The 24,739-nt window shown below is 42.6% G+C and overlaps 1 long non-coding RNA gene across 2 annotated transcripts in view; it reads left to right on the top strand.

Annotated features, from left to right (window-relative positions):
- Positions 1-24,739, top strand: part of LOC102163032 (uncharacterized) — a 187,436-nt gene that overhangs the window by 60,150 nt on the left and 102,547 nt on the right. The gene's annotated exons all lie outside the window — the stretch shown is intronic.

The raw sequence follows: 24,739 nt of genomic DNA, 5'->3' as shown, positions 1-24,739 counted from the left end.
ATAGGTGGATTTGAGAAGATGTTGCTGTCGTTTATGTCAGAGAGTGTTTGGCCTATGTTTTCCTCTAGGAGTTTGATAGTGTCTGGTCTCATATCTAGGTCTTTAATCCATTTTGAGTTTATTTTTGCGTGTGGTGTTAGGGAGTGTTCTAATTTCATTCTTTTCCATGTGGCTGTCCAGTTTTCCCAGCACCACTTATTGAACAAGCTGTCCTTTCTCCATTGTATATTCTTGCCTCTTTTGTCATAGATTAGTCGGCTGTAGGTGTGTGGGTTTAATTCTGGGCTTTCTATTCTGTTCCACTGATCTATATTTCTGTCTTTGTGCCAGTACCATGTGGTTTTGATGACTGCTGCTTTGTAGTATAGTCTGAAACCCAGGAGCCTGATTCCTCCAGCTCCATTTTTCTTTTTCAGGATGTCTTTGGCTATTCTGGGTCTTCTGTGCTTCCAAACAAACTTTAAAATATTTTGTTCAAGTTCTGTGAAAAATATCCTTGGTAATTTGATAGAGATTGCATTGAATCTGTAGATGGCCCTAGGTAGTATAGTCATTTTGATAATATTAACTCTTCCAATCCACGAGCATGGTATATCTTTCCATCTATTTGTGTCATCTTTGATTTCTTTCATCAGTGGCTTGTAGTTTTCAGAGTACAGGTCTTTTGTTTCTTTAGATAGGTTTACTCCTAGCAATTTTATTCTTTTGGATGCGATGGTCAATGAGATTGCTTCCCTAATTTCTCTTTCTGCTCTTTCATTGTTAGTGTATAGAAATGCACTAAAATCAATGTGTATTGATTTTTTATCCTGCCACTTTGCCAAATTCGTGGATGAGCTCTAACAGTTTTCTGGTAGAGTCTTTAGGATTCTCTAGGTATAGTATCATGTCATCTGCAAATAGTGATAGTTTTACCTCTTCCTTTCCAATTTGGATTCCTTTTATTTCTTTTACTTCTCTGATTGCCATGGCTAGGACTTCCAGAACTATGTTGAAGAGTAGTGGCAAGAGCAGACATCCCTGTCTTGTTCCTGATCTCAGAGGGAATTCTTTCAGCTTTTCACCTTTGAGAATGATGTTCGCTGTGGGTTTGTCGTATATGGCCTTTGTCATGTTGAGGTAGGTTTCCGTTATGCCCATTTTCTGAAGGGTTTTTATCACAAATGGGTGTTGGATTTTGTCAAAGGCTTTTTCCGTGTCTATTGAGAGGATCATAAGGTTTTTATTCCTCAGTTTATTAATGTGGTGTATCACACTGATGGATTTGCAGATATTGAAGAACCCTTGCATCCCTGGGATAAATCCCACTTGATCATGATGTACAATCCTTTTCATGTATTGTTGGATGCAGTTTGTTAGTATTTTGTTGAGGATTTTTGCATGGATGTTCATCAGTGAAATTGGCCTGTAGTTTTCTTTTTTTGTGGAATCTTTGTCTGGTTTTGGTATCAGAGTGATGGTGGCCTCATAGAATGAGTTTGGGAGTATCCCTTCCTCTGCAATTTTTTGAAATAGTTTCAGAAGGAGAGGTGTTGGCTCTTCTCTAAGTGTTTGATAGAATTCGCCTGTGAAGCCATCTGGTCCTGGACTTTTGTTTGTTGGAAGTTTTTAAATCACGGTTTCAGTTTCAGTTCTTGTGATTGGTCCATTCGTCTTTTCTATTTCATCTTGGTATAGTCTTGGAAGATTGTACTTTTCTAAGAATTTGTCCATTTCTTCTAGGTTTTCCATTTTATTGGCATATAGTTGCATATAGTAGTCTCTTATGATCCTTTGTATTTCTGTGATGTCCGTTGTTACTTCTCCTTTTTCATTTCTAATTTTACTGATTTGAGTCCTCTCTCTTTTTTGCTTAATAAGTCTGGCTAGGGGTTTATCAATTTTGTTGATCTTTTCAAAGATCTTTTCAAAGATCTTTTCGTTTCATTGATTTTGTCTATGGTTTTCTTCATTTCTATTTCATTGATTTCTGCTCTGATCTTTATGATTTCTTTCCTTCTGCTAACTTTAGGTCTTGTCTGTTCTTCTCTCTCGAGCTGCTTTAGATGTAAAGTTAGCTTGTTTATTTGAGCTTTTTCTTGTTTCCTGAGGTGGGCTTGTACTGCTATAAACTTTCCTCTTAGAACGGCTTTTGCTGCATCCCATAGGTTTTGGAGTACTGTATCTTTGTTGTCATTTGCTTCTAGGTGTTTTTTAATTTCTTCTTTGATTTCTTCAGTAATCCATTGGTTGTTAAGTAGCATGTTGTTGAGTCTCCACGTGTTTGTGTCTTTTGCAGATTTTTTCTTGTTGTTGATTTCCAGTTGTATAGCATTGTGGTTGGAAAAGATGCTTGATATGATTTCAATTTTCTTAAAGTTACCAAGGTTGGATTTGTAGCCCAGGATGTGATCAATCTTAGAGAATGTTCCATGTGCACTTGAGAAGAATGTGTATTCTGTTGCTTTTGGATGGAATGTCCTATAAATATCTATTAAGTCCATCTGGTTTAATGCATCATTCAGGGCCTGTGTTTCCTTATTGATTTTCTGTCTGGTTGATCTGTCCATTGCTGTAAGTGGGATGTTAAAGTCCCCCACTATGATTGTGTTATTGTTGATTTCTCCTTTTAAGGTTGTTAGCAGTTGCCTTATATATTGTGGTGAACCTATGTTGGGTGCATAGATATTTAAAATTGTTATATCTCCTCCTTGGATTGATCCTTTGATCATTATGTAATGACCTTCTTTGTCCCTTAAAATATTCTTCATTTTAAAGTCTATTTTGTCTGATATAAGTATTGCTACTCCAGCTTTCTTTTGATCCCTGTTTACATGAAATATTTTCTTCCATCCTCTCGCTTTCAATTTGTATGTGTCCCTAGAAGTGAAGTGGGTCTCTTGAAGACAGCATATATATGGGTCCTGTTTTTGTACCCATTCAGCCAGTCTATGTCTTTTGGTTGGGGCATTTAGTCCATTCACATTTAAGGTAATTATTGATATGTATGTTCTTATTGCCATTTTATTAATTGCTTTGGATTTGTTTTTGTTGCTCTTTTTTCTTTCCTTCTTGTTCTCTCCTCTTCTGGTTTGATGACTATCTTTCGTGTTATATTTGAGTTGATTTTTCTTTGTTTTTATATCAATTTAGATTTTTGGTTTGCAGTTATTCTGAAGTTTTGATATAAGGGTCTATATGTATATGAGATTGTTTTAAGTTGTTGTTCTCTTAATTGCAAGTTCATCTCCAGTGTCCTGCATTTGCACCCACCTCTTCTCATGATTTCTGATTTTGGTGGTATAATTGTGCATGGATGATTGCATATCTTTACTGTATTTTATACCTTTACTGGTGAGCCTTGTCATTTGTGGAATTTTTGTTTCCTGTTGCTGTCTTTTCTTTTCTGCCTAGAGAAATTCCTTTAGTATTTGTTGTAAGACTGGTTTAGTGTTGCTGAATTCTCTCAGCTTTTGCTTATTTGTGAAGGTTTTGATTTCTCCTTCCAATCTGAATGAGAGCCTTGCTGGGTAGAGTAATCTTGGTTGGAGGTTTTTTCCTTTCATCATGTTAAGTATATCATGCCATTTCTTTCTGGCCTCCAGAGTTTCTGCTGAAAAATCTGTCGATAACCTTATTAGGGTTCCCTTGTATGTTATTTGTTTCTTTTCCCTAGCTGCTTTCAAGATTTTCTCTTTGTCTTTAATTTTGGTCAGTTTGAGTAATACGTGTCTTGGTGTATTCCTCCTTGGGTTTATTTTATATGGTACTCGTTATGCTTCCTGGATTTGAGTGAATGGTTCCTTTCCCATGTGAGGGAAGTTTTCATCTATTATCTCTTGGAGTATTTTTTCTGTTCCCTTCTCTCTCTCTTCTTCTTCTGGCACCCCTATAATACGGATGTTGGTGTGTTTCACGTTGTCCCAGAGTTCTCTGAAACTCTCTTCATTTGTTTTCAATCTTTTTTCTCTTTTCTGTTCCGCATCTGTAATTTCCACTAATCTGTCCTCCACCTCGCTTATTCGTTCTTTTGCCTCCTGTATTCTGCAGTTAGTTTCTTCTAGTGAATTTTTTATTTCAGTTATTGTATTTTGTATCTCTCTTGTTTAAGTTTTATATCTTGTATCTCTTTGGTCAGTGTTTCCTGTAAGTTATCCATCTTTGCTTCCAGTTTATTTCCAATGTCTTGCATCATCTTCAGCATTAACAATCTAAAGTCTTTTTCCTGGAGGCTGAGAATCTCTGCATCACTTAGCTGATTTTCTGGGGGTTTTTTATTTCTCTTTCATCTGTGTTATAGTTCTCTGTCTTTTCATTTTTATAGGTTTTTGGTGTGGTGACCCTTTTTACAGGTAATAGAGTTGTAGCCTCTCTTACTTCTGGTGTCTGCCCCCTTGTGGCTGAAATTGGTATGGGGGCTTGCTGTATGCTTCCTGAGGGGAGGGACTGATGCCTGCCCACTGGTAGGTAGAGCTGATTCCTGTGGGCTTCTCAGTGCTGATGGGTGTGGCCAGATTTTCCCAAAATGGGCACCTCCAGAGAAAGGCATGTTGCTGAATACTCCCGAGAGCTTTGCTTCCAATGTCCTTCCCTCACAACAAGCCAGATTCACCCCTGTTTTCCCAGGATTACTCCAAGATTGGTAGCCAGGTTTGACCCAGATTTCTATGGAGCCTTTGCTTTGCCCTGGGACCCAGTGCACGTGAAAGTCTGTGTGCGCCTTTTAAGAATGAGGTCTCTGTTTCCCCCAGTCCTTTGGAGCTCTTGTGCACAAGCCCCATTGGCCGTCAATGCCAAATGCTCTGAGGGCTCTTTCTCCCAGTGCCAGATCCCCACATGTGAGAGTTTGATGTGGGGCTCAGAACTCTCACTCTTGTAGGTGAGTCTCTGTGAACCAGTTAGTTTCCAGTCTGTGGGGCTTCCCACCCGGGAGGTATGGGGTTGTTATATCATGAAATCACCCCTCCTACCGCTTGATGTGGCCTCCTCTTTTTCTTCTGGAGTAGGATATCTTTTTTAAGGTTTCCGGTCCATTTGGCTGAAGATTGCTCAGCCTTTAGTTGTGAATTTTGTTGTTTTTAGGAGAGAAGTTGAGCACCAGTCCTTCTATTCTGCCATCTTAATCCCATCCCCTTCAGGCATAGTTTGTTCAGGGGTCTGACTCTTCTCTTCTGCCATAATCTTAGCTCTAGTTCTGTCTTTATGGTATGTGTTGACTTTATCCTTAGGCTGGCTTCCTTCCCATAGCAGGATACCTAATGTTGCTCCTTTCCCATAATCAAAAAAGTCTTAGCTTAGGTCAGATCATCTTTAGTAACACGACCACTGCTAGACTAGCCATTATGGCTTGTAGAATGCTTTCATCCCACTCTGAAAATAGCTTAAGTGCTAATCACTTGCTACCCAAGGAGAGATGAAGTAATGTTGGGAAGACAGCTACCATACTGCTCAGAGAGGGGTTTTGAGAACTAAGGAGCTGCTGTGATAGTACTAAGAGCAGACAGTTTTCGAGACCTGATTCTGTGCTAGGCAGGTAGCATCTCATTTAATCCTCGCACCCAGTCAGCATCATCAGTGTAACTAACATGCTCATGTTGGTTTCTCTTCCCAACTCCTCTGACTGCTCTGCATCTCAGATTTCCCATCACTGTGAGCCATCCACCCTTTGCAACACTATTATTAATTTAAATGGTGGCTGAATAATGACTCCCTATAATATTCACATTCTAATCTCCGAACCTGGGAATGTTACTTGCACAGCAGAGGGACTTTGCAGATATGAAGATTGAAATGGGGAGAGTAGTCTGGGTTATCTGACTGGGCCATGAATGTAATCACGGTTGTCCTCCTAGGATGGATGCAGAGGTAGACCTAGCAGAGGAGATGAAGGCATTGTGACGATTGTGATGGTGTGAGCAGAGATTGGCCTGATGTGCTTTGTAGGTGAAGGAAGGGGCCACAAGCCAAGAAATACAGGCGCCCTCTAGAGGCTATTATATAACATCCTCAGAATTCGCTTTTGGGGGGCTCTGAGAATGGACACCCCAGAGATCTGGCTGAAACTGTGGCATAGTGACAGGCTTACGTGGCTGCTGGTTTGGGCTAGGACACCAATATACATGTTATGAGGGTGTGAACAAAGAAGAATGTCAAATGTGAGGAAGATGTTGACCATGAGCCACAAGCCCACAGCTGTGAAACAGAGCCTCTGACTGCAGGGGTTGATGTGTAGGATAGATGCTTCTTGGATGACTCCATGCTCCTGTGTGAGGATCAGCAGGGACTAACTGATGGAACCATATGCTTCCAAGTCGTGCCTGGTACCCATCTTGAGAGTAACACAGATCCGGGAGAGAGGGTGGAGAGCGGTTTCCCTGGAGTTGGGGATGGGTCGGGAAGGGCTGATGGAGAAGATGGATGGTCATTTTACCTCGTCGTTAGCATAGCGGGGTTGAGTGATGGTGACAGGTGGAGTGCAGAAGTCAGCCCCTAGGGGTTGGGGTTGGGGTTATTGGTGAAGTTAGAGTAGACACTTGGCTGAGGAGCTTGGGAGGCAGAACAAATCAGAGGTAAGGAAGCAGTGAGCCCCACCGTGCTCCACTGCCCACTGCACGGGAGCAGTCCTGTTCCCGTTTTGTTGAGAAAACCATGGCTTCCTTCTTGCAGACAGGACTAACAGATGCTGGGCGTGGAACTGCTTAATGAATTTGAATTTTGAATTTCGTCCAAGGCTTTGACACTGTACTACCCGAAGCAGACTGTTCTTTGAATTCATTATATGTTGGTCTAATGCCAGTATTTTTCTCACCAAAGGCACCTTTAAATATGTTCCCACAGTAGAGTGTGTGTTTCAAAAGATCTTCCAATACAATGCATTTATTAAATGGTTTTGTTTTTGTTTGAAGCAACTAGCTCACTAAGAGGAGCAGGCAGAAGCAAAGACTATTTTTTAAAATTATAGTTGACTTACAGTGTTGTGCCAATGTCTGCTGTACCGCAGAGTGACCTAGTCATATATACACATACATTCTTTTTCTCATGCTATCTTCCATCATGTTCTAGCCCAAGTGATAGCGTATAGCTCCCTGTGTCTGTTTTAATCAGAAAACATAGGATATCCTTGCTGGTCTTTTTGGAACGGTAAATGTAGCTCAAGTAGTTTATTACTTCCCTCATGGTCCCCAAATTGGGAAACACCAATAAAGAAAGAAAAGCAGACACAGTTTAAGTAATCTTTAGACCTTTATCTATTGGCATGGATGGGTATGTACATTATGTGGATATAAGGGAATGGAGAAAAATATCTGTGGTGTTCAGTGATTTTTCTAAAGTTTTAATTTATTGAAGTATAGTTGATTTACAATATGTTAATTTCTGCTGTACAGCAAAGTGATTCAGTTATGCATATATGTATGCATTCTTTTTCATGTTCTTTTCCACTGTCTTATGAGGGCATAAAGAAAAATATCAAATGTGAGGATATGGTTTATCCTAGGAGACTGAATAGAGCTCCCTGTGCTCCACAGCAGGACCTTGTTGTTTATCCATCTCTATGTAATAGTTGGCATCTGCTAATCCCAAACTCCCAATCCTCCCCTCCCCCCGCTGGCAAACACAAGTCTATTCTCTATCACAAGGACTCAGTGATTTAATCAAATCAAATATCAAATCCAATCTGGGTGTTGCTGTGAAGGTATTTTGGAGATGTAGTTAGCATCGCTAATTAGTTGACTTTAGAGAAATTACTGTTGCAATGTGGGTGAATCTTATCCAGGTGGTAAGAGTGAACACTGAGGTCTCCCTGAGAAGGAGAACGTCTGCCTCCAGACTGCAGCATCAGCTCCTGCCTGAGTTTCCAGCTGCTGGCCTGCCCCACGGATTTTGGACTCACCAGCCCATGCAACTGTGTGAGGCATTCCTTAAAATTCTTCCCTCCTTTTCTCCTCCCCTCCCCACCCCCTCACCCAGTTTTTCTCTAGAGAAAATTCAGGCTCCTTTAGAACCATGGCATGTACACATGCTCATTTGTATGCTAACGTTTGAGCATCTGCCGCTCATGCATATCTTATAATATGCATAAGATACAGGTTCCTGGCAGGGAGTAGGGAGAGGTGAGCCACTGGGTTATTGCAAGGTAGCTGTTGGCCTGTGTGTGCAACAAACCTCATCATTAGATCTAATAAATAAAAAGAGCCTGTGTATATCATTTATTTGTTACATAGCCAAGTATTTATTGAGTGCTGACTGTGGAGTTCATGCACGTGTCCTTCAAATGAATACAGATATTACCACATATAATCAGAAACAAAATCGTCCAAAGACATTTCTGAATTTAAAGCCCTCATCTGAATTACCCATAGATTCAAAAGTGTAATTATTCTCATGTGGGCATTTTTGATAATTTCTTTTTTTTTTTTTTTTTGTCTTTTTGTTGTTGTTGCTATTTCTTGGGCCGCTCCCGCGGCATATGGAGGTTCCCAGGCTAGGGGTCCAATCGGAGCTGTAGCCACCGGCCTACGCCAGAGCCACAGCAACGTGGGATCCGAGCCGCGTCTGCAACCTACACCACAGCTCACGGCAACGCCGGATCGTTAACCCACTGAGCAAGGGCAGAGACCGAACCCGCAACCTCATGGTTCCTAGTCGGATTGGTTAACCACTGCGCCACGACGGGAACTCCCTGATAATTTCTGATATGAAGAAGGCTTCCATGTGTTAGGAAAGATTGGGAACCAACAATTGATAGTATTTGACTTGTAAATATATGAACTACGGCATAGTTGCAATATATTCCATTTGTACTGTGACAAGGTCTAAGGGGGGTATTCATCAAATCCCATTTGCTCTGATTTCCCATACAATTGAAATATAAGCAGTAGAGCCATAAGGGGATCAAAAATAGTAAAATTTTAATATTGGTAAAAGTAGATTGGAGAGAGGGGCTTTGAGCACCGTGGTGCTCAAACCTTCCTGCTTATATAAATGCACTAATTAGATCCATCCCTTCTCTATCTGGTAGTGGACTAAAGGGAGTGTCTTGCCACCATAAAACTGTTGCAAAGCCTCAAGTTTTGGTGTCTGACTTCAAAAGCAATTAATACATGCAAACTTTGGTTTTTAACCTGGTCTCTCAACCTTCCTACTTTTTGGTAAAGACCACTGGAGAGGAAACACTCCCAAGTAAGTCCTTAGAAGAGTAGAAAGGACTTAGGTATAAGACAGGATTTTTGCAAAACAGAGGTCTGCCACTTAGCAGTTGAGTGACATGGGTCATTTCCCTCTCTGTGTCTCAGTTTCCCCAGCTGTAAATTGGGGGAAATAGCAATATTTGCCTCCAAGGCTGCTGTGTGAATGAAGTGAACTGATATATGTAAAGCTTTGAGAACAGTACCTGGTTCCTAGTATTTACCGAATCAGTGTTCACTGTTGTTAAATTGAGGTAATCTTATTGGTGTAGGAGACCTTGTATGAGGATTTTTAAATTATTATGAACAATGTAAGGCCCATTCTTCAGAATCTCTCATTGATGGATGTAAAGTACATATTGAGAGCCCATTGCAGGCCGGGCACTGTGCAGGGAATACAGGCCTGTGGAGTAGAAATGGTCACTGACTTCTAGCCCTTCAGATTCTGGTGAAAGCAAAAGGCAAGGACGCAGTGGCAGTGTAAGAAGATGAGGACAGTGAAAGAGGTGGATTAAATGACCAGCACCTTGAGCACATTGGGAGGAAGAATTATCCTTTCTGAAGGAAGGAAAACCAAGTCAATCCAATGCCACCAAAGTTAAGGAAGGAGGATTCCAAGGCCGAGGAAGAACTTAAATGTTGAAATGACAGAGCGGGCAAGTGAAATGAGACATGAAAAATGTGTTGGGTTAACAACATAAAGATCATCGGTCAAGAGCGAGGTTTGTGGAGTGGTGAGGGCAGAAGTCAGGTTGAAGGGGTCGAGGTCTCAGGTGAAGCTGAGGATGTGGACACGGGAAGTGAGGACAACTCATTCAAGACACTTGACCGTGAGAGCAGGATAGGCTTGTGCCTGGGAGGGAGGTGTGAGATCAAAGGAAGGCTCCTGATCTTTCTACCCCACAGCGCCCAGTAATTCCTGCTTTGCTCTTTGTTAGAGTTGCTGGTGTTTGTTGATAACACAGCTGTAGGTACATGTCCACTAAATGCAGAAGTCTTTTTCCTTTGCTCAGATGTACTCCATTTTGTAGACAGAATGAAGGGCTCTCTGAGAGCCTATATTCTATCTATTACAATGCAATGGCCCAGACAGGACGCTACACTGCTCACGTCCCATTACTCAATGAGATGCGGAGCCTTTGTGCTCTCAGTCTGCTTTGCAAACAAACATCCTGTCCTACCCAGATGCCGCCGAGACTGTCTGCATCCATCTAAAGACAAGATAGACTACTTAAGGAGCCTGCCAAAAATGCTGATTGGGGAAACTGAATATGTGCTGTTTTAAAAATAATAATAAATCAGTGATTGATTGAACATGTAATATTCAGAATAATAGAGTAGCTAGAAATTTGACCAGGCATGAACAAGCCAAAGGCTCTGCCCGCACTGTGAATTAATCATCAATCCATATGTTGGTGGAAGACAACTTCAACACATACATCAAAAGAAGAGCAGAACAGTCTCAGAAAGCCTTAGCTAATCAGAATAAATAAATCCATTTCAAGGTGACAGTCAGTGTTATGGGAAAAAATTAAAATTCTCCTGGGTGCTTCAGAGCCCAGGATATTTCTGGCTCAGAATCCATACAAAGGAGGCACACAAATGTAGTATTTGATAAATGGAATTGAAACTGTGGTTAAAGTCCTCTGCTGCTATGAAACATTCCTTCTTCGTTTTTGACCATTTTCCGGATGGAGAAAATCACCCTTCATGTGAGTCCATGAAGGGCGTGGTGTAGGCAGATTCACCATGAAAATAGTCACGTTCTCCTGAGCTCATGAATAGACTATAGAAAGGCATCCAGATGCCATCCAGATATTCTTTTATTCACTGAAGGTTTAATGTGCAGACACCATGGTGGCAAATGCTGGGGATTATAAAGTTAAATGGGGCAAGGTCTCCAGTCTTGAAGGAAAGACGGAAAAGGAGGCATTTCACACACTCATGGAGGCAAGAACCTGAGGGACCATCTCTGGTCTGTGAGCAGGAAGTTCAAGACAGAGGGAGACACATGGCAATAGTAACTGTTAACACTAATTCTGCCTGTTAAAGGGACTTGTGGTAACGCTTATCCATGCTTCCCGCCCCACCCATTAAATGGTGGGGAGGAGAAAGCAAGGGGTGGAGAGGGAAGCCAGACATATTTCTCTGGTGGAACTTATCTCACAGACACTTGAGGACTGGAGAGAGAAATTACCCTGGCAAAGAGTATTCAGGTAGAGCTAGCAGCAGGCAAAAGTCAAATTCTCTTCAGGACTCCCTGTCTTCCATCTCTCTCCCCTCATCCTCTCCTCATCCTCTCCTCCACAGCCAGTGCTCCTCCATGTAGCTGGGGAAGATGACTGCCAGCAGTTCGAAGACAGCATCCTTCCAACCTGGCAACATCTCCTCAAAGGAGAAATTGGTGTCATAAGTAGGAAACCAGAGAAAGATATTGGGAAAGAAAACAGCAACCCCAACAAAGCCATTAAAAACAAACCAGGAGTTCCCGTCGTGGTGCAGTGGTTAACGAATCCGACTAGGAACCATGAGGTTGCGGGTTCGGTCCCTGCCCTTGCTCAGTGGGTTAACGATCCGGCGTTGCCGTGAGCTGTGGTGTAGGTTGCAGACGCGGCTCAGATCCCACGTTGCTGTGGCTCTGGCGTAGGCCGGTGGCTACAGCTCCGATTCAACCCCTAGCCTGGGAACCTCCATATGCCGCGGGAGCGGCCCAAGAAATAGCAACAACAACAACAAAAAAAAAAAAAAACCAAAAATCGTATCTCGACTACATTAGAGAACCAGATGTACTGAGATGTAGAGCTGTGGAGATGCTTGACTCTGGCTCCTCTTACACAATCCTCTAAGCTAGGCTTCCTAACGTCTCCCCAGCCTCATGGAACATGTAGAGTCCTGGGGTCAGCTGACGACGCTGCCCACACCCGAAGAAGGAAGCGAGGAGCCCTGAGGTTCCAGGCCTCCAGGTCCCTCCCCGTTGTTCAAGAACCAAGAGGATCAATTTCTTGACCTGCCTTATTACACACTAGTCAGGAAGCTATTTTTTGCCCTTAAGACTCTAAAGAAAGGCTGCATTGAGCCAATAAACAATCACTTGTTCTTTAATTCCAACATCACGATGTAGAAACCGTTAAAGGTCTTTGAAGAACAGGGTAAAGATAACGCTCCTCTGGGGACAGAAGCTTCCGATTGGTTCAGGACAAAGGCAAGAGAGTCACTTATCCCACAGTGGTGGTACTTGGAAGTCAAGGACAAATACTAGGGCAGATTCCTGAGCAAACCCTCAGAGGAAACCCAGAGGAATATGTTCCCAAAAGCATGCAGTAGGCTGTGACCCTGGCACCTTGAAGGAGGGGCAGGTCGGCGAGGTCAGGTAGCTGAGCAAGATGAGATCAAGTACCAGTGGGTCCCGGAAACCAGAAGGCAGAAGTCCAGTTATTATCAGCAGCAGAAACATCTCCCTGAATCTGGACTTTAATATGTCTTTAAAAATACGTTGTAAGGGTGAGCTTAACGCATTGGAAAGGCTGGGAATAGGATGGACACATGGTAGATTTTTTAAAAAAGGAATTAAACCCTTTAAACAAATTATCTTCCTTTATTAACCTCTCCTCTCCTTCCCCCTTCCTTTTCTGCCTTGCTCCCCTTTCCTTCTCTCTCCTCCTCCTCTCCCTCTTCCCCTTATCCTCTCCTCCCCCTCTTCCTCTTCCCGTCCTTCTTCATTTTTTTACCCTCCACCCAAAGACATACACGCACAGTCAGTGCATGCCATGTTCCCATCCCTACAGTGGGCATCCAGGGAGGGCTGGCTAAGACTCACTAACAGCAAGTTTATTTTATTTTATTTTTTTAGGTGATTATGAATTTTTATGTTTATTTTATTATTTATTTTTTTCCACTGTACAGCATGGGGACCAAGTTACATATACATGGATACATATTTTTTCCTCCCATTGTTGTGTTGTGATGTAAGTATCTAGACATAGTTCTCAACGCTACACACCAGGACTAACAGCAGGTTTCGATGGAGAACATCCAGAGCTGTAAAGAGCTGTTTCAGCCCCTCAATTTATAGAGAAAACCAAGACCCAGTAATGGAGGTGACCTGCCTACTGCCCTAACCTGAGAGGCAGAGCTAAGCTGGCACCAGATCTCTAAGATCCCAGATCAGTGCACGGCCCTGTTTCTGGGTGTGGAACTCTTTCCACATCTGGAAGGCAAAGGAAGGATGTGAACTAGTCTGTCCAATGTGGAAAGAGACATGCTTGGGCTCAGACCCTAACTACCAGCTGTGTGACCTTGGACAAGTTACTTCCCTTCTCTGAGCTCATCCCTATCTGTAATATGAGTATGTACCTTGTAGTGTTGTGAGGATTAAATTAGTTCATGTAAAAGCCAAAATTACATTAATGGAATGATAGTGTGCAAAAAGAAATATCGATTATGAATATAGAGGTGAGAATTTAAAATAAATTATTAAAGAGTAGAATCCAGCACATGTCAAAAGAATACACCATGACCAAGCATGGTGTATTGTAGGAATGCAAGAGTGGTTCAATATCAGGAAATAACACATGATCCATTACATCGAAAAGTAGAGGAGTGAAAAATGATCTTATCAGTAGATATTGAAAATGGCATTTTACAAATGAGGTAATTAATTACATCCCTAGTATAGTGCTTGACACATAGTAGGTACTCAGGCAATGGTAGCTATTATTATGAACCACAGAATCATGCTTCATCTGTACCAGCTGGATTATATCAAGGCATGGACTTTTATGAAGACAGCAGTTATTTCTTGGAGTATTTCCTGAGCTGGATTTCTAATATAAGCCAATATGCTAACCCTGTTGAGAAAATAAACACGTTGATTTTATTATGTTCATCTGATTCCCCACCCCACCTGCTGCTCAAGCCAAAAGTTATTTTTAACTTCTGTGGGACAGTGTTCCTCCATCTCTGAAGTGGAAATGGTAACGGATCTCTCGTTATAGACTTGTGAGGATCAAATAAGACAATCAGTGCACCTCATAAGGCGATCATTTAAATGTGCCCACGTCTCCTGAGAGTGGCCTTTAGTTTCAGCCTAATTTCTCTAAATAGCAACTGGAATGCCTGGATGGCAGGTCTCTAGCTCAGGTGAAAATGAAAAGGCAGGCAAGCTTCTTTCTTTAGTGGAAGTTAGTGTGACACACACTTTCTGTTGATGGCATCAGCTCTCACGAGTTCATCAGAACGGGTCAGACTCAAAAGTGAAAGGCTTTTGTGGGCATCTTGCAGGGAGTCATCCAAGGAGAGGAAATACTAGAAGGGGGATATGTTGAAAGAGAATTTCAGGGCAACAGCGAGAAAAGACTTTGGCTTAGACTGATATAGTAGGAAAGACTTAAGAAGTCGTTGTTTAAAAGTCATGTCCTCCCCAAAGTGTATGAACTCAGTCCTTTCAAAGGAATGATTTGGTTCTTATTCAGTTAAAAATTTTGAAGAGCTCCCTTGTGCTGCAGTGGGTTAAAGCTCTGGTGTTGTCACTGCAGCGGCTTGGATTGCTCTTGGTGGCATAGGTTTGATCCCTGGCCCTGGGGAACTTCCACATGCTGTAGGTGTGGCCCAAAACAAGCAAACAATTTGAAATAATTGAAAACTTAGAGAAAAGCAGTGAGAAGTTTACATTACAAGAACCCCCCATTACCTCTCCTAGGAATCCACCGAAGCTTTGCAGAATTCCTTGAGTAGCAATCTAATCCAGTTTGGAATCACTGTCACCCTTAGTCATCATGTGTCTTTGGATTCCTTCAAGGTGGAACAGTTCCTCAAGTTTGTCTTAACATTCATTACTTCAATGTTTGTTTTTTCCTTTAAATATGACATTTCAGGAGTTCCTATCGTGGTGCAGGGGAAACAAATCCAACTAGGAACCATGAGGTTGTGGGTTCGATCCCTGGTCTTGATCAGTGGATTAAGGATCTGGCGTGGCTGTGACTGTGGCTGTGGCTGGCAGCTATAGCTCTGATTAGACCCCCTAGCCTGGGAATCTCCATATGCCATGGGTGTGGCCCTAAAAAGCAAAAAAAAAAAAAAAAAAAAAAAGACATTTAAATTTCAATTTATAGCCATGATTATTCCAATAGTAATAAAACTTATTAGTAATGGAGATATACACTGGCCAAGTTCAAGATCCATTGTAAAGTTTGACAGTGGAAAATGCACTTACAATATCTGGCATTTCCTTTTGATTCATTGACTCCTTTTGGAGGATGACATTTTTTAGAAAAAAAAACCCCACTTTTTAAACACTACAGAACATGTATTTTATAAATTGTCTTTCAATTTGAGTTTGTCTGATGTATCTTGATTATTGGATTCGGGTTATGTGTTTTTGGCAGCAATTTCGTAGAAGAGACTCACTGTATCATTAAGTGACATCAGGTGCTGCTTTTAACCATCACTGATAGATAGCATCATTCCTTCAAAGTACTGGGCTCTTCTGCTGTAAAGTTACCCTTCCGCCCCATTTTTTTTTTTTTTCTTTCTGTCTTTTTGCTATTTATTGGGCCGCTTCCGCGGCATATGGAGATTCCCAGGCAAGGGGTCCAATCGGAGCTGTAGCCACCGGCCTACGCCAGAGCCACAGCAACTCGGGATCTGAGCCGCGTCTGCAACCTACACCACAGCTCACGGCAACGCCGGATCGTTAACCCACTGAGCAAGGGCAGGGACCGAACCCGCAACCTCATGGTTCCTAGTCGGATTCGTTAACCACTGCGCCACGACGCCCTTCCGCCCCATTTAATTAATGCAATTAATAAATATTTTTGTAAGACTGTGCAAATATCCTCTTCCTCTTTAATTGCACCTCTCCTGCTATTAGCACCCATCGATGGTTCTTGCCTGAATTTTTACTATACCAGTTGCCCAATAGTCATCTTCTAATACCATAATTTCTTCTACATTTATGAGTAGGTATTTGTTAAGAGGAAGAGATTTTTTTGTTTTTCCCATTTTTAATGTATTTTTATCAAGATGAGGGTAGGAATTCTTAATTTATTCAGTGGCACCTGATCCATATATCATCCTTATTTATTTTGATACTCAAATTGCCCTTGATGTGACCAGTGGGAGCCCCTTCAGTCTTGATCCTGTGTCCCCATCAGTCTTTGAGGACTTTGAACATTTTCTTGTATTACGAAATATTCCAGGCTTGTCTTATACTTCTCCTGACGCAGCCCTGAAATGAGCCATTTCTCTGAGGAGCCCTGGTCCCATTTAATGAAAAATGTTATTTTGAGACTAAGATCTGGATGCTAGGTGTGCTCATTGTTACTTGGTGGTTATTACTTCCAGGCTTTTTCAGTTAGTGATACAATACCACATGGCCATTTGAGCTTTCTCTTTTTCTCTCTTTGTGATTCCCTTCTGTGATGGTGAGAAGCCTGGTTCCCTTATTCTCAAAATATTTACGTGTTTGCTCACCTCTTCCCATAGCTAGCCAATCTCCCGATCTTGCTGGGCTCACGCCCCACTGGGCTGCTTTTCTCACTTGGGTCCCAATCCCGTGGGACCGTCTTCCTCACTCAAGCCTGCCAGATGGGTTTTGGACTGAATTATTCAGGAAGGAAGAAAGAAAGGAGGGAAGCCAAATAAATGCAGATATACGTGTATGTAAATAATATCCAGATTCGTCCTAGGTATGGGGAGAGGGGCATGTTCACAAATAGCCAGGAGAAGCATGTATTTGTGTAGTGTTTCTGCCTTAAATATGATGCTCAATTCCTCTTTATCCATTACAGCCAGTAAGACACACACACACATATGCAAAATCATGCTCTCTGACCTAGAAATTTCACTTCTGAGAAATTATCCTAGATAATTGGATAAAAGTGATCAACATCAATCTTTGTTGCGACGCTGTACGTAAAAGCAAAAACTGGAAAATGTAAACGTCCAATAAATTATGCTTCATCAATGTAAAGTATCAGACAAAGGTTTGTAGATTTATGCTTTTTTATCCTAGGAAATGGCAATAATGTATTAGGTAAGAAATTGAGTTAAAAGGAGTAAATATCATACATTCCTCTTGAATACACATTCACATGCATGACTCTGTCCATGAGGAAGAATCGCAAAGGCTATTCATCAAGCCCACACCACCACTGTCCTACTACCCACACTGGGCAGTAATTACTGAGCATCGTGGGGCTCACGGCACAGGATTGGAGTGAGAATCAAGGAAATGGTAGGGCTGCAGTTGTCCTCTGTAAGGTGCTGTAAGAAAGTGAAGTGGTTTTTAGTTCTTTATTTTCTTTCTTTCTTTCTTTCTTTTTTTTTTTTTTTTTTTAAGGCCATACTGCAGCATGTGGAAGTTCCCAGGCTATGGGTCGAATTGGAGGTATAGCTGCCGGCCTAAGCCACAGCCACAGCAACGTGGGAGCTGAGCTTCGTCTGCAACCTGCACCACAGCTCACAGCAATGCTGGATCCTTAACCCACTGATCGAGGCCAGGGATCGAACCCGCAACCTCATGGATCCTAGTTGGGTACCACTGAGCCATGAAGGGAACTCCCAGTTCTCTGTTTTCTATATTCAGAGGAGAAAAATGCTAGCTTCTCTTCAGCTGTTTGGGAACCAGATAGAAAGCATTTGGAAAGGCACAGTCTCTGGGGGAACTTAAAATCTAGCGGGGAAAGTCATTCCGCAACACTTTTACATCCCTCAACAGACAGGACCACGCTGCAGCCCAGGGCCGGTCACGTTCTCTTTCTGCCAGCAATCCAAGACCAGAGAGACCCATGTGGGCTGGGGGCGGGGAAGGGCTCAGGGCTGCAGTAGCCTATTCTTGGTAGACTCTGTATATTGTTAATTGCTTTTCAAATGCTGTGACTGGATTTGTTCACACCTCACGATGGGTATGAAGTGCAAGTTTAGAAACGAATTAGAAGGATAAAAATGATGCTGAGAATAAAATCTACTTCGTTCATATTTTTAGAGATCCTGCAGAGTTTACCAGGCTCCCAAACCCCTTTTATCCAAGACATTAATAGCCCCAAGACAAGCATATGAAAGGGTGGGTGTAGATGTGTGTCATCCTCTCTGGCTGCCGTGCTGACATCAGGCAAGAAAAAATAATCAACCTTGTGCCTATAAGCCTAACGTAAAGGCAGGGCTTTAGTCTCTTTTGCTCATGGATATTTTCCAAGTGCCCAGAACGGTGTCAGGCACACAGTAGGAGCTTAATAAATACTCATTGGGTAAAGGCATGAACCCTTCTTTTCACTTTTAATGTGCAAAGTAGTGAGATTTCTTTTTCAAACAGGTCATGCCTTGATCATAGTACATGGGTGGATACTGGTCATTAAAACTGTGATTGACTTGGAGTTCCCGTCGTGGCGCAGTGGTTAACAAATCCGACTAGGAACCAGGAGGTTGCGGGTTCAGTCCCTGCCCTTGCTCAGTGGGTTAACCATCCGGCGTTGCCGTGAGCTGTGGTGTAGGTTGCAGACGCGGCTCGGATCCCATGTTGCTATGGCTCTGGGGTAGGCCAGTGGCTACAGCTCCAATTCGACCCCTAGCCTGGGAACCTCCATATGCCGCAGGAGCGGCCCAAGAAATGGCAAAAAGACAAAACAAAAAAAAACAAAAAAACAAAAACCAAAAAACTGTGATTGACTTGGAGTTCCCTTCGTGGCTCAGTGGTTAATGAACCCGACTAGGAACCATGAGGATTCAGGTGCAATCCCTGGCCTCACTCAGTGGGTTAAGGATCCTGTGTTTCTGTGGCTGTGGTGTAGGCCGGCAGCTGTAGCTCCGATTTGACCCCTAGCCTGGGAACTTCCATGTGCTGTGGGTGTGGCCTTAAAAAGCAAAAAAAAAAATTGTGATTGACTTGTTTCCAAACTCAGAAGCCAGCCTCCACAGGTGCTTATCCAAGAAGCTACCTGAGATCACAGTGTAGAACCTCAGAAAAGCATTTGGCATCTGGCCGGTCTTTCAGGAATCAGATTCCCAAATTCCTTAATTTCCTGACAGTTCTTTCCCTTTAGAAAGACTAATTGACTTTCAAGCAGTGCTTCTAAAATCTTTCCACAAAAATACTCTAAGGGCTGAGGCCAGCTTGAGGCCATAATACATTGCAAATTTTCTACCTTTTTTTAAAATCATGAAACATCAAGTGAATTTTTTCTCACTCTATATCAGATCTATGTTTGTTTAAATAGAAAGATAGGGAGGCTTCCTCCTCAGATATTCATATAAAATTAACCCTTCAATGGCTGTTTATTGCTCTCAGAATATAATCCAGTTTCAGAAGTTGGCCTCTGCCTACCTTCTCATGTCATCTTTTCTCACCTCCTTCCACCAGGTTCATTCTCTTCTCTAGTCGTAGGTGACTACTTAGTGCTGCAAACTGCCCTCACCCCACAACTCGGTTTCTTGACATTCGGCCTACATTTTGCTGTTTCCTCTACCTAAAACATGGATCCTCTTTCTTGGTCAACTCTTTGTCCTATGAAGACTTTTCCCCTTGACCCTTTCCTGTACATAAGGAAAGATGCTTCTGCCATGTGCCCCTAAAGTCTTCCATTTCATGTAAAAGACATTCCATTTGATTGGTGTGGATTATGGAGCCACTTCTCCTCCTCATAGGCTAAGCTCTATTGGGGTAGGGTTTTTGTTAAGTTCTCTACCCAGTAGTTGTCACTGCCTAGTTCAGCACTGGGCACAGTAGGTTATCTTTTTCTATATTTAGTCTGTGCTTCTATCCACATAAAGCCTGTACCCCTGGAAATTCTAGAGCACTTTGTTACAGAAGTGGATTTGTTCCCTAATTATTTGGGGGTAAAGACCATATTTGGGGTAAGAGTCGCCATCAGGAACAACTTCAGTAGAAAGTGATTTACTGGCTTGATTTCTAGATTAATACTATTTCTGGAGTTTAGGATATCTTACCTCGCCAAAAGCTTAATGGTAGACGTTGAAGTTGCCAAAATAGATAAATAGATAAATGACCGAGGACCGTCATGGAGAACTATCACCAGAGAGATCAGTGCTCCATCTCCATGATCACGGAGTCCACTCCCCGTTCTCCCCCAGTTACTCTGCCGAGCTGCTGGGTATGCAAACCCATTGTTTGCAGCTCAGTGCAAATGCCTTGGAGCAAATTGTTCCTCAGTGATCCCAGTGGCATGATTTCTTAATATGGATCATGTTTTAAAATTCTATCCAGATTGGTTACATCATTGGGATTCTTCTTGAATGTGGACTCTCAGATAAACAACCTTTTGTTGTGTTAGAAGTCACATTGCTTTGGGTGAGTTTACAGCTCTGATGAGAATGGTCATTTCTTAGTCTAAGCTGAGACTGCTCAGTGTTCTTATCATTCAAGACCATAATCCTGAGACAGTATTGACTGAGGTTAGGAAGGCGATACCTAGAGGTTCAACCAGGTATTGATTACCCAACAGGCAGTAACGAGTGTGATAAACACCACAAGAGCTCAGCTGAAACAGATAGGTAAATATACCGGTAGCAGACGGTGTGTGTGACACTTGGGGGTAACCTTGGTTCCATCAGCCAGCTCCTGGCTCCTTGTCAGCGAGGTGGCTCCGGGCTGCCGGGGCCTTCTTGGCCTGTGCCCTGCAAAACCCAGAAGTGCTTAGGAATATATATTTCCCAGGGGGCAGCTTTTGAGCAGTGCTGAAGAGTGCAGGATAAACCCACCAGCTCCCTTGTCCTCTGATTGGGGACAACTCGGGTGTAACCTACACTGTCTCCAAACTTTCCTGCAGGATTGACCCTGAGGTCCTGTTGGGGCTTGATATCAAGTCCTTGCTTATCTTCCTTCTCCCCTTTCTCCCTCCCAACCCCCCGTTGTTTGGTTTTTCCCACCCTGGAGATACTTCCTAATAAATCACTTCCACGTGAATCTTTGTGTCAGGGTCTGCTTCTGGGGAATTCAAACTATGACAACATTGCAGTCGAATTGGAAACATGCCCTACAAGTTGGCTGCTGGTTCCCTTTCATGGACATTGACCCAGGAGGTCCTTCTAAGACTTGCACAGCTGACTGAAATACATCTGCAGATGCTAAAGCTACCCAAATGTTCTTCCTCTCCTCATCTTCAACCATGACCTCCTCAGATCCATCTTCCCTTACATCTAGGTCTAAAAGAGACCCTCAGTGTTCCATTATGTCCATTTTGGCACCTTGCTGGTTTCCTTTGGGGCATTTGCCATAGTCTATAATTGTCTCATGTCTTTGTTTCTTTTTGATTTTGCCCCTCTTCACCCCTAGACTGTAGGCCTCATCAGGTCAGGTTCCACATCTGCCTTGGTTCCGGCTTGGTGCTCTGTGACAATTTATTGGAATGCAATGGAAACCACATGTGACTCTCCCCTCTGTCCCCCACATTGTGTCCTCCAAGACTGGCCTTTGCTGAGGTTGTGCACATGGTTTCGTAAGTCCAGAACGTCCAAAAAATCAGTAGAAGTCTGCTATGAGGAAATTTTGGAATACCTACCTGGCCCCAATAAGGACAGCAGATGAAGCCTGCGTATTTATAGGGATTGTTTAACCTGGGACACACCAGCCAGTAAACAGATTGTGCTTGATGAGGCTTCATGAAGGGTGTGGAAGTTCTGAAGTCAAAGTGTTGCTGGTGTTGTTTTGGTTCTTGGAAAACCTAAACCCTCTTTTCCCCTGTGCTCCTCTGATGACCGTGCCTGGTGTTTCTGAATCAGATTCTCCCAAGGCAACAGTTATTAGGCCAGCAGGGGGAATTTTTTGTGGGCTGTACATTAACCCTTTGGGGCAGTTAGGACCTCTCCGGGTAGTGAAGGTGAGATGAGTTCTGAAAGCTTTCCCCCACTTAGATAGAAGGACTAGAGCAGAATTTCTCAAAATGGGTCCCATAGAACACAAGGACTACAGCATATTAATAGGCTTCCACAGAAACAAAAGCATATGTGGGTGGCAGAAGCCTTTAGTATTGTCATATGCTTTGTTTGTGACTATGGAACTTAACGTGACCATAGATTATTTTCTTCAGGAATCATCATGTTGGCAGTACTGCACTGGTGATTGTCTAGAACTGCCACTTGGCACTTGGTCTTCATGGCTTGTATCCCCAAAGCTTCTGACCTGCAGAAACTTCCCATCTTCTTCCACACGGATGCTGTCCATCACTCCCTGTTTTGCATCTTATATTCTTTCCCAAATTGGAGTATCTACCCATCTCTAAACATTCTGCCAACTTTCTCAATGGTTCTGGTCTGCTAAACATTGCAAAACCTAATGGCTTAAAACAACAACCATCATTTATTTAGCTCATGCTCTTCAGTCTGGGCAGGGCTCAGCAAAGAAGGCTCATCCTTGTGCCCCAAAGTCTCTACTGGGAGGTTCCACAGGGGGATCTGCTTGTGAGATGGGTTTACTCCCATGGTTGGCCATTGGTGCTGTCTGGTGGCTGAGACCTCAGCTGAGCTGGCAGTTGGAGCACCCATACACAGACTCTCCCTGTGGTTGCTTCATTACTTCATGGCATGCCAAGCGGTTATAAGAGTGCCTGCTCAAAGACACAGGACGTAGGAGCCTAGGTTTCTTGAGGTCTGGGCTGGGAAATCACGCAGTTTCACGTCCATGGAATTCTATAGCTTAACCTGTCCCAGAACTCTGATTCTGGGACAGAGGGACGGTGTGACAAAGAATTTGGGGGCTATGTGTTTAGATGGATGTAGCAACTCTGTGAATTTGCTCTTCTAATTCTGCTTCCAGTGTGCCTTCACTCCCACCCCTACATTGCCACCGCCAAGGCTCAGCTGCATCACTTCCTCTGTAAAGTGTTCTTGGGTCTGCTTCCTTAGCATGTTGTTTCTGTTGGTAGCCTCGTATGTAACGCATATTCCTGTTGGTTGCTTTGAGGGCAACAAGATCTTATTCATCCTTTATCCTAGTTCCTGGTGTGGGACATCTGCTGAATTAATTAACCAATTGTCTATACAAACTCATCAAAACAGCTACCATTTCATAAGTGTTTACTGTTTAATAGGCCCTAAAATATGCACCTTACAAATACTGTCCTACCGAATCTTCACAAGTAGGAAGTCATTATTATTTCTGTTACACAAATGAAGAAACTAAGATGATAGGAAATATTTTCCAATGCCCCACAGCCTGTAAATGGCAGGACCAAGATTCAAATCGGAATTTAGTCTATGCTCATGACAGTACATCCTTATTTGAATAGTGAATTAAAGTAGCTGCTTATATCCACCCAACCTTGAAATAACCAAATAATGCTCTCAAATAGTTGATCTTCAGACTCTATTACAGTGTTTTAGGAGGGATAATTTCATACCCTGCCTACAAACCACTATCTATTGTTCTAAAGGATTCAACTTTTAAAACAATTATTACATGGAAAGCAGATTTGGACTTTTTTTTTTTTTTGTAGCTCAAGATGAAAAAATTAGAAGTAATAAAAGGATATGAGGAAGAGGCAGATTCTCATTTAACATGAGGGAAACCTTTTAAAGGATTAGGACTGACCAGAGATGGCATGGGTTGATGTGGAGGTGCTGAGTTCCCCATCACTACAGGCATCCAAGCAGATTCTGTGTGATCATTGTGTCGTTTCAGAGATGTGGACTGAATATCTGTAATGGGTAGGCTGTGTTTGCTCTCCCATATCCCTTCACCCTTCTCCTGGGAATTCTATCAAAATTTTCCCTCCCTCCTTCTCAGCTAATTGTTTCAGGTGACGTTTAGGTGCAGTTGAATCCAGTCCAGCCCCTAGAGCCCCTCGCCCCCACAAGTCTGTCCAATTAGAGGTTTGCCTATTTCTTGCCACGCTGATTACTTCAGTGATGAATATGACGGGGTCATAGCCACTCGTTTGTTTAATCGTTGGTTCAACAACATGTAGCTTAAACTTTTCTTTCATGGATACTAGTTGGATTCGTTTCTGCTGATCTGCGATGGGAACTCAAACTTTTCTTTCAAATCATGAAGGATTTATTTTTGCAGGAACTGTCTTTCCACTGTAAACAACTAGAAAATAAGAAAAAGCATATGAAACAATTGTTTTCGGACATTCTCTTTAGGCAGTTCAGGAATGTGATCTCTGAGAGATAGAAAACAAAAGAGGTGCGTCCTCTGATTGGTCCAGATAACTGGGTGGAGGCAGTTTCTGGGACACAGTCCAGGCAAAGGGAACCCAAAGAGAGGATGGCAATCTTACTGAGCCGAGAAGGCTGAGGTTGGAGTTTGAGGTTGCCAAGTCAGCTAGAATCTGTGGGACAGATTTCTGGAAAAGGGGAGCCTATGCAAAGAAAGAGTTCCAGAAATCTGCCTAAGAGTTCCTTTGTCTTTGGCTGAAAACCAATTGATGCATGTGTAAGATGAAACCCCATACAGCTTAGCTTGTCTTGCAGATTTGTTTCTGGTATTGACTGTATCCGCTAAGGTTTATCAGTTTCAAAATGCATCAGCCAGGAGTTGATTTCAGCTTCCCTGTTCCCTGTTTCAACATTCCTTTACCATAGCTTCAGTGTGATCCCTCCCTATAAGGACAGCAGTGGCGCCG

Source organism: Sus scrofa, chromosome 4 (assembly GCF_054392235.1).
Source record: "Sus scrofa isolate SSC_HxYL_T2T_F1_AM1 chromosome 4, Sscrofa_HxYL_maternal_Yorkshire_Landrace_v2.0, whole genome shotgun sequence".
In the NCBI taxonomy this organism is placed as follows: Eukaryota; Metazoa; Chordata; class Mammalia; order Artiodactyla; family Suidae; genus Sus; species Sus scrofa.
Note: the sequence above shows the minus strand (reverse complement) of the source record. Positions and strands in the feature narration are given on the sequence as shown.